Below are 23,510 nucleotides of genomic sequence, written 5' to 3'. Positions count from 1 at the left end.
CACGCAGACCTTTATGCAAATTGGACGTCAACTAAAACACTAATCAAATGATAAATGTTACGTTCCGCACGATTTATTGGGATCTCCGATCAGTTTGTTTTTAGGAGATTGCGCTATAAATATTTTAGGAACCCATTTCGAGGGCCGAAGTAAAACTCCGGCTTCGACGCAATGTTTTGGAAGATTTGTAATAAAATTAATCTTACTTAATTCCTGTTTCATTTATCAATTGGCTATTAGTTCACATGGTGTAGAGCCGACAGCCCGCATTCCTTGCACACTTATTATTTTGTTCAATGTATAAGTTTGTTTACCGTAAATTTTGCGTTTCCACACTGTCGATGTCCACTATAAGACGGGACGAACTTTTCACCTGGTGAAGGTAAAATTGTTTTTTTTGGATTAGATTTTCTTGACTCTTTAAAACCAATAGCTATCCACTTTCTTTCGAGATTATCGCAAATGTTACATTTATCAGCGGCTAAAATTAAGTTATCGCCTAGTCTAGGTGCTATTGAAGTCTTGTAAAGAGTTCGTCTTTAATAATTTTTGCAGCACTGCATAGTGCAGATGAAGTTAATGCTTCTTATGGCACTTGAAACATTAACTTCTTGAAATACTTTCGGTAGCCACGTAGTGTACGTAAGAGTTACACAAAGACACGAAAATAAATTGTGCGATAAAAGTTTTCTTGTGTATTTCTTGCAAAATTTCTTTAAAAGAGTTACAGTCTCTGGGGAGGCACAATGAATACGCCGGCTAAAGTGGCTTCAGGCTCGACGACTATTGTAAAAACATGTCTTTATTCAAAAGCTATTGTATCAACTTTTAGGGCGAGTGTTTCTCTCCTTTTTCTGTAATACGAGTGTAATGTAGATGCTAATGGACTAACAGCAACGGTTTTTTAAATAAATAATAAATATGGTCATTTATCTTTGATTAAATTTAACTATTACACTGAGCAGTAAAGACTTAAAGAACTTTAAAAGGCAGTCACTTGATATGGATTAAAACTGCATTCTTATGTTTTAAGATAAGCGCTTTAATTTTAACGTTTGTTCAGAAATAAAGTTAAATTTTTATAACAATGGTTTTATAAATAATAAAATAATGCTAGAAGAATAAAAGATTAAATTTTATAATTATAAAAAAAGAAATTACAGCGTTATTGAAACTGTGAAGTAACTCAAACTAAGAAGGAAGAATTAATTAAACGCGACATGATCCGTGAATCTCATTTGATTTAGATTATAGAAGGTTGAAAACTCGCAGATCTCGGAAGTGTAAAAATAATATCGGAATAACTGTAAGTACTAATTATAATTATCGGACAACATATAAAAACAAATAATAAGTTTTACAATTACCTACAAATTACGTGTTGTGTTAAAAAATTATTGTGAAAAAGGTTACTTTTTAATGTGTCTAAAATTTAGTATACACTACTGATTTTATTCATAATTCTTATCTGACAAATAGTGTGGAAAGGTGTCAAAAGATCATCAGGCTACATATTTAATGACGCGAAATGAGGGCGAGCGGAGCTGTGAAAAGATATAGACATTTTCATTCAGCGCTGAGAGGAGAGACTTTATTACGAGCTGGGTAGAAAACTGTCACAAACTTTTTTTAGATGTAATAGTTATACTGGTTGTACCTAATTAGTTTCTAATCGCTACTATTCTACATTCATTGCATTATAATGGTATGGTTAATTCCCGGTTAAATTAAAATTTTCAGTTTTTTAAATAAATTTCAAATATGTATTTGGTTTTAGATCGCACGTGCAATACGCTTGATACTAAGAAAGAAGATAAAGTAATAAGGTAAGTACATACGTACATGTTATAATTGACTCCTTATGTCTTAAGATAGAATTAAAAAAAGAATTTACAAGCAAGAAAATTTGTTAAACAATTGAAATTTAAGCAGAGAAGTTTCAAATGATCAAGAATCCTTTAGCATTATGACTCATTTCAACTAATTTTAACAAATAAACTATTCCAAATGCGCAGATGCTGTATTAGTAATAAATAATGTTATTAGTACAGTTTTGCCCATGTCTAGGCTAGCTAACTTTGGCTTATGTCATCTTTCAAGCTGTCGTGACTCGCTTACTAATTCAATAACAACTTTCGTTCAGTCTATCCTTCAACCGAATTTGCATTATTTATGTTTTGCTACGTTACTATGCTTTAACATGACATTCTACATAGAGCCATTGCTGTTTTGATATATTTATGATCAAAGATTCGGATTATTATACAAGATGGATAACCCATTTCTTGTCCTGAGATAATTTACTCTAAAATATAAAAACTCTAATCATCATCCCAGTCTGCCAATCATTCCTATTTTTTTCAACCTATGTATTAGAATACGAAAATTTGGTAACAATATTCAAAAAAAATATATATATATCAAGGACAAAAATAAAGTTTTTAACATTTTGGAATTACTGTTAGCACTCTGTATCTGTACGAATATCGTTGTTATATACATCGTAGAATATACAAAACAGTATATAGAAAACACAGTATACACATAAGTTTTCTGAAGATTTGAGAATCTAAATGTTGCCTTTACAACAAAACAGTTCTGATAGTTATCAATATTATTTACATAAATTAATAATGCATTAACATTCGATAGTTAAACAACGAAGTGAAGAAAACCCGGCAACTCGTTAATCACATCAACTTCGATACATAACTTTCCAAGCTTGTGCAAACTTTATCATACTTAGTTAATTAATAACATTAAAAGGCTGACTTCGTTCGTAAAACAACATGCAATTAAAATATTATTGTTGTATATAAATATTTTTATAATTATATATTGTTGTAATTATTATCTTTTAATTAACTAATAATAGTCATTTTAATTTGTATGGCTTATAAATATTCTAAACTTTGTAACAGTTGAAGTTGCTTGTTCTTGATATTGAAAACATTGTGAAACTTAACAAAAGAAATAGTATTGTCCCTTAAAATTTTGTCGCTTCACATTAATTTGTATTCACAATATATTTGTGAGCGTTCGTGACTTGATTGCTGTAACGCGCCGAAGTAAATTTTTCTTTTTTTTCACGATACGTTTGAGTAATCAACATTCAATGCGTGCTATTTCAAAGTTAAATCACTAAGCTTAAGTCGTATTGAATTTACCCGGTTGTATTTAAAAAAAAAACGTTTTTTTTTTCATTACTAGAAATGAAATTTAAACTTATAAAAACTTACTTTATTACAATTTTTATTCAGCAATAGTCCGGCTATCCTCTATAGTATGAGTACTTCGTGCTTTCGTAGTTTGCTAAGGCTTAAGGAACGGCCTGTTACATTAACCTCCTTATGATTTATCTAGTAACATTTAAAAGCGTGATGTGCAATTTGCACTCAAACCTCTACCTATCTAAATCTTCTGTTCTCGCCCTGCTGAAAGTTTTCATCATGAATAATATAAAGTTGTAAGAGGTTCTTTGTGTTCGTTACTAAAAGAAAATATTACCAGATACGCGTGAAAAATATTAGAAGTAATAAAGATTTTTCGACCTTAAGATTATTTTTTACAATTTTGCCTTATAAATTGAATAACCAACTGAACTATTCAATATCTTTGACAATGCATTTTGAGATTTTATTCGTCAAACGTTTTTTTTTTTCAAAAATAATTAAAAGTTATAAAATAATTATAATAGTTAATTATTATAATTATAATAGTTATATTCTTATGTAATAAAATGAGAGATTACATCTCATTGGCCTGTCTATCGATTTTACAAAAAAAAGCGTATTTATTTTCGAGCTATTTTCCCGTGACATTTTCTACCTTTGTGTTCAAAATGGCTAGTTATGTGTCCGTTATACTTTGGCATATATAAAGTAAATAGCAATCCAACAAAAGCTTCGACTGTCCAATTTAGCATTTTGTGTTCCCGTTCGTTAGTTGGATTAAAAAACCGTGACAGCGTTGAATGGCTGAAATTTACGTCACTCCGTAATTAAACAGGTTTTCTTTGTCACTAGCTGCCATTTAAACTCAACGAATTGTGGTTGAGCGGGCCATGGTATTTAACAACTTGTTTTGTTTTTTTTACAACGATAACTTGCTATTAACAGTACGTACATCCAAATGTAAAAAAAAGTTTTATTCTCTATTTGTTAGAGTGAATTTGTCTGTGATAGGATGATAGGATAAGTTTCAAAACAAAGTGTGACTTAGTTCTCTAGCTGGTCATCTCTTTACGTTTTCCCCACAAATAAAAATGTAGTTATTATATTTTTATTTAGCAAACGCAGATACTTCCTGAAAAGGAGTTTTTATTATTCCGCTCACGTCGCTTTTAGTGAATAGGATTGTTCAACAGCCGCTGTTGTAGCCAAATGTGTTCCAGTTAGATGTTCCCATTTATTATTTTTGAATTGTTAAAATTGTTGCTTATTTTATTTTTATTCATTCAGTCCAATTTACTTTATGAAACGTATTTTTAATTCACCAATAGAGAAAGAGAAGAAATAGAAGAGAAAAAAGTGTTCCAAAACTAAAATAGAAAAACCTTCTTCTATTACACTTCGTAGGACCCAGTTGCTTTTCTTTTATCTCTACATTTGGTCATTTTATGAATATTGCCTTAAGCACGAGTCATGCAAAACATTTCTTTGAAATACTGCACGAACTGGAGCGTTGTTGTTAACAATGAAAATTCTATGCACTCATTTTGAATTGCTGAGAACAATATCTACAAGGAATTTACGTCGCATTACGACCGTACTTGAATAGTATGCTGTTAGATTATTAATTTACATCGCCCTCATATTATATGCATACTAAGTGTTTTTTTGGAAATCATAGCCTCATTTGGCAACAACTTGTGGATTGGTTACCAGCGTTTGGTAAAAAAAGGGCTAAAAAGGATACAGACACTTTTAAGTTAAATTTATCTTTTTTTAAAAATGAGAAATAAAAAAAAGCCAAGAAAAAGTTCTGAAACCTATCTTCCATTGATAAGAACATTTACTTACTATTTTACAAGTTAAAAAGTATGTAAGTTTATTATGTATGCATATAGTCGTCACCTGAAATATTTTGGCTTATCTTAACACTTTTTGATGTTCCTTTTATTTCTTTCGATATCACGTGCGTCGCTTTGAACTAAATGGCCACTTAAAAGGTAACTGCGCTATAAAACCTCCGTTTATATGTCGAAATCTTGTAACTAGTTTTCACTTCAAAAATATAGATATACCATATTTTTGTTTCTATTTGTATTAAACTATTTTACTTTAATATTTTAAATTGGTAATTGGGCAACGAATTTCTAGGCAAGTCATAAAACAGACAAAAAATTTGTTTAATTGTAATTAACTAACTAAAATTATTATAATTATAATATCTCTAAACTAAGCAATTTACAAACAGACTCGTATATTGCTTACAACATGTTCCCAGCAAATTGTTCGGAACATTTAATAGGACTACTTCGACGAATATTAATAATAAAGTTAGGAGCAAAACATGTTTATCTAACAAGTTTGAGTTCTAATTTATGTTTTGAAAGCTCTTTGAGGTGTAACGATTGTGTTTAAATTTGTACGTGAGTACATATTTTTATATGGATTTAATAAATATAACAAAATACTTAAGTGAACATCATAGTAAATATTATAAATTTATAACCAATATATATAAAGCACGAGTAGCAATATATATAAAGCACTTTAAAATATAAAGCACGAGTATCAGGTTAATAATTTAAGCTTATGAACTCAAAAATTTTAATATTTTTTGCATTTATTGTTTTAATAGCTGAATCCATTAGTGTCTATTGTTATATAATATTAATAAATATTTTAACTCAATGAATACACGTTAGACGGCTCAAAATTAATTATTTAAAATGTTAACTCAAGTAAATGTAACTGATATGTGAATAACACGAATTATCAATCGGGAGCTACCAAATTATTCTGTAACTAATTAAATACTCGAGCTTTGGATATTATTTTAAGTGAAAACCGATATTTATACTGACATAAATGACTGCTGTTATTCTGGTCCATTGCAACGACCCCTTAGTTGTTGTGTATTGTATAGAAGCCTTGAACATCTTTGGTTATCTACTTCCTAACAGCCAACAACTATTCTCCCGATGGCAAACGGGCAATCTTCCAAGATGTGGTAATTTTAATACCACTATAAACTATTTCGGAACCGATAATACTTGCTGCTTGCAGACAACAAGTAATCTTATTAAATGTCATCTAAATATTTCTAACAGTTTCGATGTTGTTAATATTTCAAAGCGGCATTAACAGAGATATTTTTAATAATTTATTTAATTCCTTAACTATATTACTTTGTGATTTTTCTTTTGGCTTTAACAAACAAGTTAAACGATTAACCTTTTAATTTCCCTTTACAAATACCGTGAAGGGAGAGCGCTCAACTGATGCGTAAGGACTTCACGATAATAAATCTCTGTGAGGAAAATTTTGAGGTTAGTAAACCTCAAAATTTTCCTTTTTAAAATGAATTGGAGCGTAAAAATAGTAATTTTTACGCTCCAATTCATTCATTTAAGCTTTATTATACCAAATTTAACCAATGGAATAAAGTCAGGGATATGTTAAAGATAGAATCGCTTTTCTCTCGTCTTTTAAATTACTATATTTTTTCAAATGCAATTTTATGAAATATTATTGACAATTTCAAATAACTTTGCAGGTAATTTAATACTATTCTATACATATTATTGAAATTGTAGTATCTGTTTGTAATATCGAGAAAAAAAATCATATTTCGTACACGTGATGTATTTTGTTGCCGATACCGATTTTTTTAAATTCTTGTTTGTCTGTCCGCAAGACTGCGTTTGTTTCTGGTAATCTTCAGAACTGCTGGACCGATTTCGACGGAATTTGACTGGAAAGTACCAGATGCATTCTCGACATGCATAGATCGAACATTGTGCTACTTTATTAATTAGGCTACTTTTTTATTCTGCGCTAACGAAGTCGCGGGCCGCTTATATTTTGTAAGTGTTCTGTTGTATTTATTTAAATAGGCACTTTTTATGCCGTAGCTTACTAAATTATCATGACGATATTTTCGCCTTGGGCATTCCTATTAATACGACACACAGTTTTGCAACAAAAATTGCGCAAATTAAATAAGTTTTCCTCTTTTCCGCCTCATCAGTCTACGTTATTTTCATATACAAGAGAAATATCTGAACTTCGATTCAGAGTATCAAAGAAGTATTAACAAGTAGGGTGGTTCTTTCGCAACTTAAGGCTTGTGACATTATAACATGTATCATACTTCAATTATACATATTTAAGCATATCTATTCATTTTTATGGTATCAAATAGATTTTTCTTCATTGATTTTTATCAACGAAGATTTCTACTGTCATTCCTTATGTTTAAATAGGAAACTAATTTTATAAATATTTTATTATGTAAGCAGTTTGCTTTCACGAAAGTTCTTTAGTTTGTAAAAAATGATTCATTGTTTGTGGCACTGGATTACTTCCTTTGGGGATAACATTTATTTGAAGGTCGTAAAATAGCTTGAAGTTTGTTATTAATTTTAGTAAAAATATCCGGCGTTTGTGTATTACAATCCCGGATGGCTTAGCTTATACGCGAATATTCATAAAACGTACATTTCTAATATTGTAAGAATTAAATTGTATGTACATAAAATTAAAGCTTGATATATCACTAAGGTAAGAATTGAATTGATTCCTGTGATGTTATTGACATAAATAAATAATGGGTCCCATTTTTCACGTTCAGTAGCCTCAAAATGGAATGGTTTAGAATAATCTAGTAGGGTATTTTTAGATTTACGGTAATTCAAGTCGTCGCAGGATACAAAAACTCTAAGAGGAAAGAATATCACATTGGTACTTTCGATGTAAAGATAGTGTGTGCTTCGCATTTAAAATATAATATTAAGTAAGGTAAATTTTTAATGTTTAAGTTGATGTCGAATTTTGATATTTATCCTAACTCTTAATGCAACGTTTTCCCACTTACTTCTCCAAAAAAAAGAAAATTCTCGCAAAGACATCTGCCGGTAAAAAAGATCCGCTTTGAAGTAAGGTGAAAGTAATGTATTAGCATATTTTATTTATGCTACCCGCACATTCCATGCCTGTAGGTCATATCTGTTGAGATTTCTTATCTCTTTTTCTGAAGGATTTCTTTTGACGCTGCTTTGAATACGAAACTATTCAGTGTTTCATACTTCGAACACAATACGTGATATTAAACCCCAGTATCCATGTAATTTTAAAAGAAACAATCAGTGTTATATGGATTCATTGACTAGACTAGATGATACTATGTTTTGTACTTAGAACGTCATAGACAAGAAAATTAATTATCGTTTCTTAATGTTACTAGGAATTGTTCGTAGATACACTTCGAAAAATAACCTAGTAACAAAATAATTTGTATGAACTATTTTATCTTATTTTACTAACATAGTCGCAGGATCTGTTGTTTTGCTGCACTAACACTATATGGATGTAACAGATTAGAACACTATATGATGTAAAAGTTATTTAATTTGTTTTGTTTTCTGTTCTGTTCTGTTGTCAGTTCTATTCTCTGTTCTGTTCTCTGTTCTGTTCTCTGTTCTGTTCTCTGTTTTGTTCTCTGTTCTGTTCTCTGTTCTGTTCTCAGTTCTGTTCTCTGTTCTGTTCTCAGTTCTGTTCTCTGTTCTGTTCTCTGTTGAGTTCTCTGTTCTGTTCTCTGTTCTGTTCTCTGTTCTGTTCTCAGTTCTGTTCTCAGTTCTGTTCTCTGTTCTGTTCTCTGTTCTGTTCTCTGTTCTGTTCTCTGTTCTGTTCTCTGTTCTATTCTTTGTTCTGTTCTCTGTTCTGTTCTCTGTTCTGTTCTCTGTTCTGTTCTCAGTTCTGTTCTCTGTTCTGTTCTCTGTTCTGTTCTCTGTTCTGTTCTCTGTTCTGTTCTCTGTTCTATTCTTTGTTCTGTTCTCTGTTCTGTTCTCTGTTCTGTTCTCTGTACTGTTCTCTGTTCTGTTCTCTGTTCTGTTCTCTGTTCTGTTCTCTGTTCTGTTCTCTGTTCTGTTCTCTGTTCTGTTCTCTGTTTTGTTCTCTGTTCTGTTCTCTGTTCTGTTCTCTGTTCTGTTCTCAGTTCTGTTCTCTGTTCTGTTCTCTGTTCTGTTCTCTGTTCTGTTCTCTGTTCTGTTCTCTGTTCTATTCTTTGTTCTGTTCTCTGTTCTGTTCTCTGTTCTGTTCTCTGTTCTGTTCTCTGTTCTATTCTTTGTTCTGTTCTCTGTTCTGTTCTCTGTTCTGTTCTCTGTTCTGTTCTCTGTTCTGTTCTCTGTTCTATTCTTTGTTCTGTTCTCTGTTCTGTTCTCTGTTCTGTTCTCTGTTCTGTTCGACACAAGTAATTTTCTATGTGTACTTATCTTACTAACATTATAAACTTGAAAGTTTAGATGATGGATGGATTTGTTTGAGGATATATCCAGAACGGCTCAACGGATCTCGCTGAAATTTTGCATAGATGTAGAACATAGTCTGGAAGAACACATATGCTACTGATTAAATTTATTATAAAGACCGCATGGACGGAGTCACCGGTGACATCTATTAATATTATAAAGAGGAAAGATTTGATTATTCGTTCGTTTACATTGAATAGGCTCCGAAATTACTGAACCGATTTGAAATTTTTTTTCCTCAGGAAGCTGCACTATTTCGGGTGACGTAGGCTATATTTTTTCAATTCCGCGTAAACGAAGCTGTGGGCAACTGATATATTTTATAAACCTTAGTTTTAATTCCACTGTAAAGTCCATTATCCGTGTTACCGAAAGCAAATGGCCTTTTAACACAAAAAGAAGTAGTAAGCATAACAATTAAACTTTATCACATTACTTGAACAAATACAATATACATTAGTAAGAAACTTCTTCCTTTTCTGTAGTTTTTATTTTACTTTAACAATGTCACGTTAGGAAAGAGTATCCTATTTTATTTGAACCTATTATTAGAGAATACATATGTGTAAAATTAAAAAATATAGCCCTCCTTCTTCTTCTTGTATTGCATCTATAAAGATTTAGATATTACAATATTTCTTTTACATTAAGAAATCATTATCGATATATACTTTTAGCATTATGTAAAGAAAAAAAGTAAATAAGAATTTCAGTTGTTTTTATTGACTAAGCGACAGAACGTTTACACATCTTTTGTCAAGTTACTCCTTCACTGGAGGGGTACTACTGCTATTGTACCACTGCTACGCGGATCCTCATTTGGTACACAAATAACGTCCCAGACGAGTGTGGGCCTATCCTATTCACGAAATTCTTCCATTCCAGACAAGCTTTATTGTAAGAATTTCACTGTTTTTGTACAGTTATACACTATTATTAAGATTTTACAACAACAACGTACCAAATACTGTGAATTAGTAATGATATTGAGTCTAGATTTTTAAACAATACTTAGGTAAGTAAGAATAGTTACAGCTGATCAAATTGTACAGAGTATAGAGACTCAAATTAGAAAAATTAATTGTCATTATAGTCAGCCGAACGAAAAATGTCACAATTTTCACAAGGCTTTCGTTTGATTTTTTCATCGCATGCTCGTCTGGTGAAATAATCTGTCCTCAGCAGTTTTTCCAAACAGTTGAGACTTACAAGTTACGAGTAGGTCCCCAAAAAACATACTCTTCCCTAAATGCCTGAAAACACATCGGTGGTTCCTCTGGTACTCGTATTGTATCTATAACGCCAAGATATCCGCGGGCGTCAGACCACTTTATATTCAGTACAAAATTGAGTTAAAATAAATTACAAGTCTGTCTTAGGTCTTGTTAATCAGAAAGGAAAATTCGATGTCACGTGTGCACGTTAAATTTAACAAAGAACTTTAAGACTCGCAAGTATAATTTGTACAATTTGCAAACGCGTGCAGGTCGGCTGCATTATGTATGAATAATGCAAATCCCAACGCACGTCTGTCTATTCGCGAATTTCAGTAATGCTTTGTCATATAATTTTCCATTTAACATCATCCTAAATTGCATTGGAATATTTGCCAGTTTATAAATCCACCATCAATCTTATTAATACTATTAATGTGAAATTTTCGATGGATGAATGAATAGATGTTTGTTAGAAGATATCTCCACAGCGACTGCATGAATCTGGATGAAATATGGTAGATATGTAGAAAATTGTCTGGAAAAACACATAGATTATTTACCATGTTTTTCTTTTGTATTTCCCACGGACGAAGTTGCGGGCCACAGCTAGTTATTTAGTAAAACCAATAAAGTCAAGTCAATAAAACCAAGTCTAAATTAGTTATAATTATATAATTTGAGATTACCAATCAACAAATACTGCTTAGAATAACTACTTTGTATGATACATATTCCGATAGTCTTTCATTACTAGCGTCAACGTATATATCATGAACATGACAGCTATTTAAAGTAACGACGTCGTAAAAGTGACAACATCGCGAAGAGTTCTGAAATCTTCATAAATAAGTGTTAAATACTTGTCAATGTAAAGTGGTCGGTTTATTCCTAATAATAACAATACTTTGATTGATTTGGAGTTTATTTTTCAAAGTCTGTATTTCTGTGTGGATTTCTAGTTGCGTCATATCAACGCTTATCTATATTATTCGATACTACATGGCCAGTATTCAAACAAAGACACAAAAACGGTTCGCAAAAATATTAATATTGGACATCGTTGAATCCAATATTTTGCGATTTGTATTTTATTTCTTTGATTTATTGTGTTACCCAAAATTTATACTCATTTTATATCTTCGGTCATAAAATTGGATGATATTGCAATGTTATTTAGTAAATTCAACTCGTAATTTGTTGAATCTCATTTGTATTCTTCTTATTTTATTTCATGTATCTATTCCAAACTAATAATAATAATTAACACTTAATTTATTAATTACATTGGTAATTTTGGCTAAAGCGATATAATTACATACTCGTTAGAATATAGTATAAAAAATCAACTCATGTAATAACTTAGTAACTTTGTTGAAGCTAGTTACGAGTATCATATCACAAGCGTTGTAAAAGTTATATAACTTCCGTTTCCTCTTGCTCATACTTTTAATATGATAATCTACTTTGAGATAATTAACAAAAATGAGTAAATATATGATAAATAAGTAATGAATAATTAAGCATTCATTTCTTTTAAGCGTATTATATGAAGGTAGGCTAGTGGTAACTAATTTATATATTATGTGTCTACGTGAATAAAGTTTAATTAAAATGCCTTAATCTGTTTTGTTTATAATAGTTTCATATAGCTGCAATTATAACTTTAATTGTTAGAAAAAATTAAACATAACTTGAAAATACTACCTACTTTCAAATCAAAAGAATCGAAATTTCAATATTTTCCAGTATTTTTCGGTATCTGAAGGCGTAAAATTAAATTGCAAATTCACTATTAAATAGATGCCCGAATGAGGGTTTGCACGGTCTTGCAATTTTGAGTGTCCATTTCTTTTATGTTTCATCTAACCGAGTAAGTTTTCATACTTTAATTCTAGCGTCTCATTTTATGTAGTCCATTAAAATTTTTGTTAGAAATTTTGTATTCTGTTTCATTCACGAAAAAAATAAAATTAAAATAATTATAAGACACACGAAATAAATTATTTACATCTTTTTGAAAAAATATACGGTTTAAAAGATTGTTTAATCTTTGATGAAAAAATTGCAGTAATATAAGATTTTTCATTTAATTTGGTTTTTATATAGAAGATGAAGCACCGCCCATTTAAGTTGTAAAGAAGCTTGAAAGCTTCTACGTACAGTGTGCAATAAGTGCAATAAGTTTTATCGCTACAAAATAATAATCCATTTTTCCCAAGTAGAATTTGTTGAATTTAATTAAACCAACATTTCTAAATTCCGAAGCCGAAGAGAGTAATTTATTTGGCAAGTTAGGAACTACTGTAACGGAAAGAAAAACCGCGCTTTGGCAACTTGTTCACAATTTCTCAAGTGATTCATGGCCTTGGATTTATTTCTCGCGATAAATGAAATAGCTCTTATCTTGCCTTTATTTTTCTTCGTCTTACAAGTAAATGTTTAATAAAGAAAACTTCGACTACTACGTTACAATCAAACAGTATAATAATATAATGAAAAAATACTCGTATATAATCCTTTAACGAATGGTCCACTAGCTCCCTAAAATCCGATCAAGACAGCGGTAACGATACTATAATAAAATATTATTTAGAAGATATGAAATCGAACGTGAAAATAGCTTCAACTTATTGATTTCACTTTGCATGAGGTTAACTTACTTACTATTTTCTTAGTTACTCCATTTCAATTTTCCATAGAAATATTTGCAATTTTTCGATTACTTTAAAGTGCTGTGCGTCGTTTACAAGTTAGTAGTCCTTTGAAATAAAATCGTATAATAAATAGCGATGGATGAGTACAACTGCTGTGAAATCTAGCTTAATTTAGATTAAATATGTATGTACCATGTATGTTTAAAAAAATGTACAAAGTATCTAAAATTGTAATTTACTTTCAATATTAATATTATTATTTCTTAAAATATAATAATACGCCTTGATGAGGCGTGAAAAGGAACGTAATGCGTTGTAAACAGAATATGCCTTTTATTATTCTGAGAGTATGTTACGTGTTGCTTGAATACTTAAATGATACGTGGAGCGGTGTGATGAGATTTGTGCCCTTCACGTGAACTCCGCCTTTTCGCACGTTAAATTTTGGCTCGTGTGTATAAAACTCGAGCCTTTATTAAATTTGGTTTCAGAGTACGCAGAATTTTATACCAATAACTAACCTTATTAGGGAAAGGGAAAAGTGTTGTTTTATTCATAATGTTTGTATGTAAAATCAAGATGTCTACAAGATGGATGGACGTTGTTTATTAACAAAGGCTTTATTCCAAAGCGGCTGAATTGATCAAGCTGATTACAGTTGGGAATGGCGTAAAACTAGCTATTGTTTTTCTATATATTTAAGGTATGTGTGAAAAGGTTAAGATAATATGATATTGCGGCAGACGAGGGCGTATCCTAAACGTGATTAATGTTCCCGTACATCGGCGGTCTTTGCATCCCACGGGTATTAACCCAATTAATAGACCTCCGTGTGTTTTTGCTTAGATCGTAACATATTATAGTAGCTATCGTTGCTGAGTACCGTAATACCCGTGTGGTTAACCACCTGACTTATAACAAATAAGAAGTAACTGTTGTGGTTTGCCAGATTCACAGAATAACGTGATGTGATTTGTAATGTGTGTATGTAAATTGACTATTAAAGTATTAGGAAATTTCTTTAACATAACACGATGTAAATCTTATGTTTATTCATATACGGTGTTTGTTAAACCACTTAAAATGAATCAAACTTTAACCTTAAGACATAGCTTGATTACTTGTTTTAATAATATGTTATGAAGACGATTATAAATCGTCGCGAGTTTCACGGTTTACTAAGTTCACGGTTGGATTCATTTATTTAAATGCTGTTCGGGACTCACTCGCGGAGCGACGCGACTCAATGAATCCTTAAGGTCACGATTTAATATTAAACGTTGGATTGAAATTAAAAATCATTGAAAAAATTTTGCAAAAAATAATGCAGTTTATCTTTGTAATAACGTAGATAGGAAGGTATTTAAGCAATAGTAGTCTTCTACCTTCTATTGTAAGCAGTTGTAGCTATATTTATAAGAAAAAACTACAACATTATATAAGCTTGATAATACACAGAATTTGTTTTTATGAGTTCATATGTATGTTATTTAACACAAAAAGTTCTCATATTATTTACTGTTCGTCCCTTAACGCTGTAATAAATGAGATTAAGTTGACAATAAAAGTGAATAAAGAAATGGCGGCCTCGCACCGAGTACCTGAGCTGAAAATGTAATGGGATATTATACGCCTCCTAATGCAATAATGTCCTATTATTTTTATCTTGTATGCGCTATTTCTATAGGTAACGAATCTCTAATTTTTCCAACGCTTAGATTTGTTCTGATATAGTACGTGTATACAATGATAATTGTACAAAATTATGATGTTTTTTTTTAAACGAAATCCAATATTATGGTAATTACATTTTAAAAAGGTTTCAACAAATGAGACCAAATTCCTACCAGACCGTAAATAAACGTATTGCAAGTCTTTAAAAACATTTACAATTGAGTTATTCTTTTAGTGGTATGTTATGAATTGTGTTCCTCTGTAAGATATGCGAAGCACATTAGAAAATAATTTATAGGCAATTAGGGTAACATACTTGTACGCATGGGGTCATATATTACACGAAAATAATTTATTTTTCTTCATCCAATAGAGTTACATATTCTCTTCCATTTTTAGTACACATTTTAACCGTGACAAAGTTTTTAGAATTGAATATTTCTATCTTATTACCAAAAAAATAGCAAAAGCTAAAGTTTTCTTTTAAAAATATTACTTTCATTTTATGAAATCTTTTGGAAAAAAATTATTATCAGAGAAATAAACATGATTAGAAAGATAGGGACCGAACATATTAAAATAATTACTACTAAGTTACTTTTAGCAACAGAACTCAGTAAGAAAGCAATGTCATTAGTCGTGTCGAAGTAAGTCTTCGTAAAGTTTGGTTTAAGTTTGACAAGTTTTGCTGCTAACTTTGTATAGCAAGTTGCTCAGTTTACTTATTGAAGTATTGAATGCAAAATGTAACTTCACTAAAGCAACTCTTTCTTATAAAACAGAACACTTTCTTATACGACTGGTGCGAAAAGAAGAACTGAAATTATTATCTTACGTTGTTCGTTATGTTCTATTTGTATAATTAAATGTTGTTTTCTATTCTCATTCGAAGGATATTAAAGGCAACAGTGATTTTTAGTCCGTGTGCACTTTAAAGGTTTATGATTAAAAAACTTGAGAGGTGTCAAGTGACACCCGGATGGAACGAAGTTCCTTTCTATTAATTAGTGAAGGAACCAATGTTTATTCTATGAATAAAAAACTTAAGTCTTCACAAGAAGTACGTTTTATTTCTATGAATTTTCGTTATATATTGTCAAGTCGTTGCCATGGTGAAGTAGCGCTCATTCGTCGTTAACATACTTACTATAGCAAAAAGTGTCGTGACAACTTTTCGTAAGAATTTTTTCCGTCTAGCCCCCTTTCACAACGCGCGATAAGGAACATCGTTCCAAAAATAAAATTTATTATTAAATTCCGACAACTCGAGTACTTTGCAGTATACTAAATAGGTTTAAAGGTAACATATTTTTGCTAACAATTATTCATAAACTTAATTACTTTATTTAATTGGACGTTTTTCGGTACATTTGAGTATTAAGATAAGTACCTTAATTGGCGCAAAACATATAATTAGCTGACATTTATCACAACATACTTAAGACATCGTATAGAATTAACACGCCTACTAATGGAATATTAGAGGGTTGGGTAAGTATGACAAGGGTAACGCGGGAATATCGAACTTATAATTTATTTCTATCGCAAATGTTAAGCAATTTAGACTCAAGGCCGTTGCCTATTCCGTTTTTAGTACTAAATGGTTACTTAAAATATGTTAAATGGGTACTACGAATTATAATTATATTACATTAAATTATATTTAAAAAAAATGTTCCGACCAAACTATTATATCTATCGAGATCCATTCAGCTGTTTTGGAGATACCTTTTAACAAACATCCATCCATACATCCAAATATTCGCATTTATAACATTAGTGAAATTTAAAACAATTTAATTATACGTATACAAAAACATAGTGTAGCACACAACAACGCTTGTAATAAACTTTAGCAATTTAAACCTATATAGAGAGAATTATGATTATTGCGCTCTCCGAACTAGCATTAGTACCATAACTTGAGCGAGACTTGCCCAAACTGATGCTCACTATGTACACGACGTCGTCTTGTCACGACATATTGATAGATGTATTCTACTATCTTCCGCATGAAATTTTGAGTTTCCACAGTTGAAAGATTTGTATGAAAACATATGATCAATTCTCTTATTCTCTTTGAAATGTAGAAGAAAGAATAGAGCTAACAATATGGATAGATATTAAATCTCACGGTATTCATTGTTTTACGTTGAATTGTTTCAAATAAAACAATTTAAATAATTTCTATAGTTTGATTCGTGTATGTATTATAATAACAGTTTAAATATTGTAAAGCATAGTTCCTATTCTAAGCAATTTAATTTAACGAAGCCAGGCAAGCGGAATGCCTTTATGAATGTACGTATCAGTAAAGATATGTACGAGGAACATACCGAGCGTGTTTCACTAATTCCTTGCCGAATATCTTCATAAATAGGTATACTTGTCTATATTTTAATTATTCTTAAATTATTTTGCGTTACTTTATAAGTTATTTTGCGATTGTTTTTTACGAAGTGTTGGGGTACTTACACTATATTTCAGAACAAACGAAGGCATTTTTCTACAGAGCAGAGAATTCATAATAATTATTATTTTTGCTCTGTTTTAGTAATAATGAACTATGGATAAAAGAGGGAGTGACATATTTTCATCGATGTATTCAGTATAAATTATGCTAAAGGCATAGCTAAACAAGTATGGGGATGTCAATTACCGCCCCAGGAGTTATGCAACACGGCGGTAACGAGACCTGTCAGTGGTTTTATTCCGCAGTCTGACAGCCGCTGTCCTATTTTGAGCTATTGTAACATCCATGACATAGTTTCCCTTGTAAATAAAATGCTTGCTTATTTATCAAACAAGGAACTGTTTACATAAAAAACCAACTGATTGACTGTACTAATGACACTAAAAATGCTCATGTATTCTTCCACACTTTAATACTCAAATCGGTAAAGATTCGGATAATGTAATTAATACAAAATTGTAACAAAAATAAATTATATATTTTTAAAAATAAATAAAATAACTCTACTTTTGTCTGTTATTATTTCCGTACAAAATGGCTTTGTGAAAAACATGCGAAATTGGATAAAAGAATAAAAAAGGTAAAATTTTATTTACTCCATATTCCGCAGCTTGGAAACGAATAGAATTTAAATATTTAATAGTGCAGCTGCGCAAATTGTACAGGCACTGCCTGAGACCACTACTACGGTCAGCTCATAACGCTTCTTATATTATCCAAAAGTAACTTTTTTCACGCAAAATTAATAAAAAAAATCATGTAATAGAATGCACGTAAAGCATAATTGCAGCGTAGAGTATGCTGTAGACATTTAGTTTTGACTGAACAGTTAAACTGTACAGTTAACACTGAAGTTTTGTCAAATCTAAAGAATTTTGAAGTAAGCAAAGGCCACAAAAAATAAAACACGAATCAAAAATAATATGTCTATACGACAATAAGTAGCATATCTTTCGGCTACCATTTTCTTTTACATAAATTATTAATTAAACATCCATATAATAAAAAGACACATTCCCATGAAAATATTTGTCTTTCATAATGAAAAGAACTCATTTTAAAACAAATACCTTAGTTAATTCGGCTATAAGTAGGTACAATCAAAACGAAGTGATGCTTAACGTTGTCAATGACCGCAATATTTGTTTTGCCGCGAAAATTGTTACTGCGTACATTGTAATATTATTACGTAAATGTAATTACATATTTAAATTGTAAATTAAATGTAAGCAAAAGAACATTAATTTATTAATAAGAGAAATTTTACTGCTCGCATATGTGTTTAAGCAAGTTAAATACAATAATGATTTGGGTATTAGCACATTTCTAATAAGTTTTAATGAATACAGGTAAACTAATTTCAACGGGTGTACTCAACACATCAAAGTTATCTCAATATCTGATTTTATGGATAAACAATATACTTTATACAGTAAACTATCTAAAATTATAGTTATACAACACAACTCACACCTGTAACCCAGAGGTGTAGGCAGAGATCACGGACCTCCATTTGGTGTGGCCAAATGAAGCTCCGCAATCTCTAGTTTACGCCATTTCGGGAGACGGAACGTGACGGGTGGCGAGCTGAGTGACCGTCTTTTTCTCCCGAGAATTCACACATATGTGCGGGTTGCATCACGATGTTTTCCTTCAACGTACGAACGTCGAATAAATGTACATATGTAAATCGAAAATCAAAAAACATATTGTTACATGGCGGGATTCGAACCCAGAAACTGCAGATTGCAAGTCAAGTGCTTAACCCTTGAGCCACCGAGAATTGATTATAGTTATAGTTTTCTTAAAAAGAAAAACTATCAATCAATTTTTGTATATTATGTATATGTAAGTGATTGTACATAAACAGTTCTATGTGGTAGAGTTATAGCATTGTTACTAAACTAAACCGCAATCTAACACGTTAATACCCCGGAAAGTGCATTAGGCACGATCCCCGGCGTTGTATATTCTTACTGTAAGGAAAATCTATCAACTAAACATGTCTAAAAATATTGTTATTTCAGTTTTTTTAGAAAGATCAATAGAATTAATGTCTTTGTACGAATATTGTTTGGCAGAATGAAGTCACAGTTAATCTTAATTTGCTACTTTAGAAAAGCGCTGTACTGTTAAAATTCAGTAGCTAAAATACAGTTTTAATTGAATAGATAATTCATACATAATAAAAACATTTTCGACTACATATCTACTGCTTTCATAAACATCATTTATTGAATTTTTTGTTTCATTGCAGACACATTTTAATCAGTAAATCGTTATGTTAACTCAGAATTCAAAGAATAAATCCTTTGTAGTCTCGGCCTGAAATGGCCCTGACCAATCGCAGCGATTTCCATAATATTCCTTGTTTCAATTTTGTATAAGATTTGGGTCCCTTAGCTCTTATCACTTTGATGCAGACAAATCGTAATACAATATCTATATTGATTTTATGAATTCGCCTATTCATATTATTATTATATAATTTATCATATTTTACTTACTTTATTTGATTATAGGCTCGTTTTGGTTATTAGTCAGACATTTGTAATATAGTTAAGATAACAATGTGCAATCTAAAGTAGAAATGATGCTTAAAACATCAAAGTTCGACATCATGTTTTTATAAATATCGGTGATGTGAACAGACACACATTGACAAGGATTAATAAGAAATCTGATAAGTATAAGAAAATCAAATAGAAAACATAATCAATGAAGTAACGCGTTTCTTGCAGCATTAAAATTATTTCTACGTTACCAAATCCCTGTGGCTTGGACCGCTTTATGATAATGTTTAATATAACTTTATTATTAGTTTGTAAACATATCACGAATAAGTTTATAAACACGTCATAGAAACAATACAACTATGTCTGATATTACCTCATATTGCTTAACTTTTAATTGACTCAAAGTCTCTAGAAACAAAGCAATATTGTAGTAGTTTATTCAGTTTGAAACTATTTTAAAGAGATGACTTTGCAAGAGATTAAAAAATACTACTACAAAAAAAATATTTTGAAAGTTATATAATATTACTAGCTATACCCGCGACTTCGTCTGCGTGAAATACTGTCTTCGGGTAGCATTTTAATTATTCAGGCTATTTTTTTTACTTATACTTATGAAACATTACAAAAAAACGTATTAAACTTAGTAAACATTCACATAAACCTTACATATCCCCATAAAAACTTTCGTTCCCTATGCCAACTTTAAATTTTATATTTATTTTTATTAAATTACCAGCTTAAAAATAAGTTTCAAACTGATATCAAAGCTTAACTGTAAAATGACGACACTTTCATATAACTTATTATCCTCCCTTTCAACCTCTTACAACCCTTTTTTCACATTAAAATGTCCTTTCTCAGGCTCTAGACTATCTGTGTCCCAAATTTCAATTAAATCGGTTTATCAATTTTGTCGGGAAAGCGAGACAGACAGATAGAGTTACTTTCGCATTTATAATATTAGTAAGGATTAATTTGTTTCCTCTTTTATTTAAAAAATATGTATTATAATGTGATAACCAGAGACCACAGTCATTCTTTACATTTTTATGAACTTATAAGAACTTAATAGGTAACTAGCAAATTTCCAATTCATATTAAGCGTTTTATAGGCTCAACATATTTCTAATCGCGAACTCATCAGAATATTATGTAGGTCAGTCGCGCAGACACTGAGCTATTAATGGCCTTAAATTTTTCTTAAAATTAATTGCTTCTTTTATTGAAAAATGATTTTGAATACTCTGGATTATTAAAAAAACCAATTAAATCAATTTAAGTTTTTTATTTGAGCATACCCAAGGTGAGTTGTTAGTATACTAATTTAAAAAATCTGATCTGGTTTTAAATTGATCTAAGAATACAATGATAATAAATTACAAATCTAGATTACATTAAGTCAGACAAAATTAAAGGATCGAAAGCTTGACACTTATTACCTTTTTGTCTGCTGATATAGAAAACATGTAGAATATTATAAAGTAACATCACATAACAGTAATAGCATAAGTAATTAGTATAAACATTGCAGTCACGCGTTCAGACAACACGTCTGCGTCTGACTAATAAGCAGCCTCTGTGACCCGGATACCGCCAGTAGACCGTAGTTCGTAGCCCGTAGCCCGTAGCGACAGCTTTTTTATGCCATCACTTTATTTTAACAATAAATATTTCGCGACTCTGATTTTTTAAAACAAATAATAATTTTACAATACGCGTATTGTCATTTTATAAAGAGTAGTAATATCGTTTTTAACTAAGATTAAATATGCTTAGTTATATGTCATATCTCTGTGTACATGTTTTAAAGCTCAACAAATTGCGCATTAATTTCTGCAAATCGCCAATTTACCGCATCTACAGCAGCGGCAAGTTAGCGCGGGATTAACTGAGGTTTCATTAGTTTCCCCCACTTGATTTCATAACTCCGAAAGTATGATACGACAGTTGTAACTATAAATTAATTTGTAAAATAGGCCGCATATTCAAGTGCGCTCGGCTGCGGGTTGTAATTAATCTCTTTCGAGTCGGAGGCGAACCTTGTTTCAGTATGACTCTCTTGTGGTTTTGTAAACTACCTCGTATATTTAAACAAGTTAGGAACTGCTGCTTAGGAGAGGACTGCACTTCTAAACTAATTTACCTTTATCGTTTGCGAAATTTGAATTGTGAATGTTTTTAATATATAACTTTGGATAATCTTTCAGTTCCGTTGATAATCTAATAAATGTAGCATCATAGCACACTATTAGTTTAGTAAAGTAACGTATCACGAAATTAACGGGTGTTGTTAGGTACATACATAAATCTACGCCACAAAATACTAAAGGACTTGTTACTTAAATAGAAAAACTCAACATCAAACTGATGAATCTGGATGTGTATGAAGTTTGTTTAGAAACCAAAAGATTTAAATCTGTACTTTTGTTGCACAGTGATTTGTATCCTAGAGGTAAAAACTTCGATAAAAATATTCTGAAGAATTTAAAATTAAAAATTTACAACGTTGGTATTTAAAGAATGCAAGTAAAACGAAATGATAAAATCCGTCCCTGCCGTAGCATTCGCATCAGGCTAATCTGCGACACGCTCTTTGTGCTCGGCGCCATTTTAATTTTGAATGCCGGGACCTTGTCTAGAGCTCGACACATTTAAACGAAGGGCCTAATGCCGTAATTCAATACTGCAATGTAACAATTAATGAAATTAAATTTTACTCAATTCGGCTTCTATAAAATGTAATACTGAAAATTTATTCGTTTGGCAATAAATCCAAGTAACGTAAATAAAAAAATATATATATTTAGGATCTGACTTTTTCCCATCAATTGACAATGCACCCATCCTCTGTCACATTTCAACTCTAATTGGCTCGGTGAAAGGATGTCAGTTTAGTTTAAAATACATTTGGGCTTATATTGTTTTATTAACAAAGATATTTCAAATAATGTTCTGTTCGATTTCATTTTAAAACGACTGTAGTAATTTTCATCAATTTTTTTTCTAATAATAATAGTAGCATTCCCTACTTAAACCATTATTAAAACTATTATAAAGGAAACTATATTAAAATATTGTTTGATATTTTCCTATGGCATTGATTTATACGTGTATTTTCTAAACTAAATATAATAGCACTCTTGTGGTTTGGTAATACTCGTATGTTTCAATCACGCTTGTGATTTATGCCCTCTTGAGAAACCCAAGTGCCTAATTTGGCTTTTTCTGAGAATCTCTTTTTCTTAAAGAACATTTTATTTCTTCGATCGATCTCGCAAAAGTAGACATATAATAAAGTTTTATAAAGATTCCACATTTTAAATTCTCTTAAATCCTAATATTGAGAAATAATAATAGGACGACAAGCCGCGATCGCCTGAGGCTATTTGTTCGTTATTTGCTAAAATGAAGAAAAAACTCATTATCTCTAATGGTCGTTTATTTATGATGTAACTTCAATATAATATATGTTCAACGTAACTTTTAGTTGTATAGGTA

Source organism: Papilio machaon, chromosome 6 (assembly GCF_912999745.1).
Source record: "Papilio machaon chromosome 6, ilPapMach1.1, whole genome shotgun sequence".
NCBI classification, from domain to species: Eukaryota; Metazoa; Arthropoda; class Insecta; order Lepidoptera; family Papilionidae; genus Papilio; species Papilio machaon.
The sequence above is the reverse complement of the archived record's forward strand: the minus strand, read 5'-3'. Positions refer to the sequence as shown.